The sequence below is a fragment of the Corylus avellana genome, chromosome ca2 (assembly GCF_901000735.1).
Source record: "Corylus avellana chromosome ca2, CavTom2PMs-1.0".
NCBI classification, from domain to species: Eukaryota; Viridiplantae; Streptophyta; class Magnoliopsida; order Fagales; family Betulaceae; genus Corylus; species Corylus avellana.
The window spans coordinates 24,846,678-24,852,321 of record NC_081542.1 but is presented as its reverse complement, the minus strand read 5'-3'; the positions used below and the strand labels follow the sequence as shown (position 1 = coordinate 24,852,321).

Below are 5,644 nucleotides of genomic sequence, written 5' to 3'. Positions count from 1 at the left end.
AATAAAATTTGATCCGAATCATAAATAGATCCTCTCCTCTTAACTAGATTTCATAAATTGGCATGCATATTTCGAGGTTTACTTCTGAGATTATTGCGGAGTTTAACGCACTTATGGCTGCACAGATGGCGGCGTATGAGGCCCGACTTCGTGTGCTTGAGAGCTCGAGACATGTCTCCGAGCCAGAGGTGACCAATGTCGCCAGACTTAGAATCCCCAGTCCGTGCGATTGTGAGGTCCTCAGTAGCTAGCGGACCAGGTAAAACTATATTAGTTTTTGTTTCTCTTAAAGTAATACGAGTAACTTCTGAAATGGCTATCAATTTAATAGTTAATAAATTTGTTTGGTAATCACACTTTGTTCATATCTTTTTGGAATACATGCATGTGTATAACACATTTATACCGTAATATGTGTAGATGACGTAAGGCTAGAAGCTGAGGATGACAATCAAAACGAACACCCACAACGGACCCCGAGTGGACAAAAGTCTCGCTTATCAAGACATTGTACCACTGGTTTAGCAAGCCCGTATGTATACATATGACTTATTTCGCGCCAGTTATTATCGAATATTTATAAATAGCGTATATACTTAACTCAAAATACTTGGAATTAGGAATACAAATTAATATGTATTGTGGTTGTGGAAATGCTGGATACGCGTAGATCATATATATGCTTTGTAATTTTAGATCATTTTCACAGTTTGGATTATCATTGAAACTATAGCGTTGTACTCTAAGGTGTGTGTTGGCAGTGTAGCTATAGCGTTGAAGTTATTTATCGTCTGTTTATTCACTTCACTACTGTTAAATATTGTTGAGTATGACGTTTGTATAGTTTGACGAAGTTAGTCGCTTAGGACTTGATGATTCCTGATTGATTGTTCGAGTGTTTGTTTGCTGACTAATTGTTGTGTAATCATTTGCAGTGAGTGCGGAGAAGTCGACCCGTTATGATGGTGTTCACCAGATTTTTTGTTGGGGTGTTTATACGTAATGTACTCGAGAATCACTTAACTTGTATGTTTAAGGTTTTGTTAATGTATATGTATATAGTTATAATTTATTTGTGGACAATCACGTAATATACAACAATGTTGTTGTATATATATATCAATTTTTGTGGACATGAAATGGATATATGTTGTGGGGAATGTTGGGATAGGACTTGAGAAATTGATGTATGTTGATAGCATTGATGATGTATGGTGAGAGCAATTTATGATGTATGATCAGGTGTGTACAAATAAACAAAATTTGGAGAAATTAATTTTTTTTTTTAAAAAAATTTTTTTATGCACAAAATCGTAACGTGTCAAAAACTGACACGTTACTATACTTAGTAACGTGTCAAAAATTGACACGTTACTAAGTAGTAACATGTCAGCTTATGACACGTTACTATACTTAGTAACGTGCCATAAATCGACACGTTACTAAGTAGTAACTTGTCAGTTTATGACACGTTACTAATACTTAGTAACGTGTCAGTTTATGACACGTTACTAATACTTAGTAACGTGTCAGTTTTTGACACATTACTAAGTATAGTAACGTGTCAGTCTTAACACGTTACTAAACGGGATTTAGCAACAATCAAATTCCTAACACGCCAGACACGTTACTATATACATGTTACTAAAATTTAGTAACGTGTTAACCCTAGTGACACGTTACTAAACCACTGTTACTAACCCACATAATTTTTGTAGTGTCTTCTTTTTTTTATTTTATTTTATTTTATTCTTCTTCCATGAAACATTTCTATTGAGTTTGTTGACTTGGGCTTGGACGATCCTCACATATGATGTGTGTGCATGGAAATCGTTCACGAGATCGAGGGACAGCGTACAGCACACCTTTCATGTGATTGTTCAGTTGGCATGACTTATTCACCTATAATTATTAAAAAAAAAAAAAAAAAAAGGCATTAATGGTAATAGAGCATTCAAAAATAGATCGTGAAAAATGAAAATGCAAGAAAACATTTTTCAATTTTTGTTACGTGTCCAAAGTATATTTATTTAAGGTGTTTCATGTAATCATGTTAACTAATTAAGCGTGTCAGAACTTTAAAGTACATGGTTCAACAATTAAATAGATTTTATAATATTAATAAAAAATATAATCCCAAAAGGTTTAAGGAAATTAACTTGTTAATGTTAAAACTGTCACATTATTTATTATTATTATGAGATAAAAATATAATATCCAGCCATTACTCTTATAAAATGAAATATCAATCCATCATCTGCCCAACATCGTCGAATTTGTAGCAATCTTGGCCGATGGGAGGTTATTAATCCTTAAACATGGTTATTTATCTTGTGCCTATAATACTGTGCTTAATAACATTAAATCGCATGTTGCATTTGGAAAGATCAAGAGTATGTTTGTTAATATGTTTTAGATAGGTTTTTTTTTTTTTAAAAAAAAAAATTTGATTAAGTGTTCTATGTTAGGTAAAGGCAAAAACTGTTTTTAAATTTTATTTTATTTTTTATTTTTTTTGTATTTTGAGTTGTTTGTTAATATATCTGTCATTAGAAAATAAAACAAAACATTAACAAAAATGATTTTAAAAAACGATTATTGAAATATAATATAAGAATATCTCTGTGCTCTCACTCTAGTAAGATAGTCTAATTTTAAGCCAGCAAAGTAACATAATTAGCCTTCAACTTAGGTGAATCCGTACAAAGAGAAGCATTTACTGCACTTATCCGAGTGATCCACAAACGGTCCTCTTCCGTCATATGAAAAATGTCCAGGGAAAACTTCGAAAGCACTAGGATAATGCTAGACATCTCAAGGAATTCTTCCCAAAATGCTTCCCAAATGATGTGGTAAGCATTTTTTTCCTTAAAAAATTCTCATTCTCTCTCCTTTGTCTCAAACTCCTTCCCAAAATAGTGCTTTCTATATCATTTGGGAAGGATTCTGGGACACCCAGCAGCCCTCAAAGCATTAATCACGCTTTGAAGGTCACAGCACGTGCCTAGTCCGTGACGATTGAGCCATCAATTTTGCGAAGAAACACAGAAGAAAACACAAACGGCACACAACAAAAACAGCTTCTGGAAAGCCAATGGAGTGAAAGCACACAGATCGATGACATGGCAAAAGATTTTTAGGACTTGTTTGGGAAGACCACTCTTCCCAATTTTTCTCAACATTTTTTTTTTTTTTTTTTTTTTCATTTAGTTGATTTGACACCACTAACCCTCAACTCAACTCAAAATTTTTCATGAACTCAAAAAAAAAAAAAACTCAAAAATTTTCAACTTTATTAAAAAAATTTAAACTAAAATAATAAAAAAAATTAAATAAAATTTTTAAAAAACAATAAAAATTTTTTTAAAAAAAAATGCCCAAATTCAGTGGCGGACCACCCGAAGTCTGAGGTGGTGATCCACTTCCCGGAGGGTGGATCGGCCACCCTCCATCAGGCAGGTTTAGGGGTGGTTGATCCACCCTCGGTAATTTGTGGGTGGTTGATCACCCCAAAATCCAGCAGGGGTGGCCAATCCCCTTGAAGGATCGATTAGTGCCACCCAGAACTAGGTTTTGAGTGGTTCAAGCTCCACCCACTTTTTAAAAAATATATATATATATATATATATATATATATATATACTATATATTAAAATTTTAATTTGATTTATTATTATTATTATTATTATTATTATATATTATATTTTTTAAACAACTCAAACATAATCTCAACTCTTTTTTCTCTTACATATTCGCAATTTTGATTTCAGTTGAGTAAAATAGAAAAGAATCACACACCCAAACGAGCCCATATCTCACTTAAACGGTCTTCCTTCTCTTTCTGCCAAGAGCCTTTATAAATAGTCTTAACAGATTTGGTTCTATTTCACGGAGTGTTTCCTTCCAGAAATAACCTTTTTTTTTTTTTTTTTTTTTGGTTTTGTTGTTTTGTCGATGCAGAGAGAGAGAGGGGGGGGGGAGGAAGGATTCAAACTGGCTGACCTCACCTTCATTAGGCATAATCCCAGCCGATTGAGCTAGCTCTTAAAGATGAAATAACCTTTTTCTTTGATAGTAAGCACGTCCCCACTGTTAGGGAAGTGGCAAAATCCTTCAAAATCTTCCGCTGTCTCCAAGTAAAACAGATTGCAAGCATAACTTATATTACAAGGATTTTTTTTTTTTTTTTATGAACATCTTAATATTGTTTTTGGTTGATTGAGAGTAAGATATCTTGTTCTTGTGAGGATTATTTATCAATTTTTATTACTTAGAACCGTATGAATCGTTTTGTGGTCTAAATGTGTTGTTTAAAAGTCACTTTATATTTTCTAATAATTTGCTTTGTTGTCAATTTAGTTCCAATGAAATTTGAGGCTTACGCAGTTATTTGTCTCCATATTTAATTTATTATTTTTATTATTTTTTTGTTTTTGTTATCTTGTGACAGGATTCAATCTTTAGAGGCCAATAAATTGACGAGAAAACCGTGGAGAGATGCTCTGCGTAAGCCGTAAGGTAATCATGGGAGTCAGGACATGATTCGATCTTTAAAGGAATTAACAGAAAATGGTGAGAAATGCTTTGGACAAGTTAGTTCGTCCTTAGCCAGCATTTAGGAAACATATATTACGTCTATGTGGTCCTTTTTTTATTTGGTATTTCTTTTTTTCAAAAAATAGTCATTTTTTTTTAAAAAAAAAACCTTCACTATTTTGAAGAAAAATACTTTTTTTTTTTTTTTTTTTTTTTTAAAAACCACATTTGTTACTTTAGTTTTTTTATTTTTTATTTTTTATTTTTATTTTATTGAAGTTGTGGCTACAAGTTTTGTCTATGCCATTCCTCAAATTTTCTTTTGTCGATAGAGCCATCCTCAGGAGGTCACTGCTATTGACATGACAAAGATTAAAAAAAAAAAGAAGAAAAAAAAAAAGAAGATGAATCGATCCCACTTTCGTTGCTGCCTAGAACTTCTTTAGCAAGGCTCTTCTTTCCAAGATTTGGTCCAAAAGCAGCATTAATTGATGTGCTTAGCCAATGCATTCAAATACAGATGGTTCTGTGTGCCTAGTAACTGAAATACCTAGAATCTAACCAAAAGCAAATATTGCAACAAAACTTAAGACAGATTTAACAACTAATATGCTACAAGATATCACAGATAAAAACAAATACATGCCTTTAATTCTTTGTTTAATCCATGCAAAACTTTCAGAAAGCATGTGTAGCATTAATTAATCTTAATAAAACTAGTAATCCTTTGTTCAGCCATTTTTTCGGATAATTGGGTTTCATATGAGCTCTCATAAAAATTGCGAAAATTTACTGGCCAAAATAAGTTTTGAAATCCCGTCTACTTACCTAAGCAAGTAGGTTTTATATGAATAATGAGATCTCTCACTAACAATTTAAACAGTAAATTGCTACATATTTCGATCTCGAACCTCTCAAATCAGCTTAAGTGTTGTCCAACACCATACAAACAATTTTTTCAAATTAGAATATTATTTGTTTTACATTTTAAAAGTCTTATCAGTGAAAAATGCTTGTTGACCGACCGAGGCTAATATTAAAATAATGATTGATTATTCATTAACATAATGAGGAATCCCCCAAGACAAGTCCGCCGTATCTACACAAG

General features: G+C 32.4%; 1 long non-coding RNA gene across 1 annotated transcript; it reads left to right on the top strand.

Annotated features, from left to right (window-relative positions):
- The first annotated feature begins 208 nt into the window (after positions 1-208).
- On the top strand, positions 209-1,150 carry LOC132168470 (uncharacterized). Its single transcript, XR_009438873.1, has 3 exons — positions 209-259; positions 421-532; positions 936-1,150. It is a non-coding gene; the product is annotated as an uncharacterized LOC132168470 (long non-coding RNA).
- Positions 1,151-5,644: the final 4,494 nt, after the last annotated feature.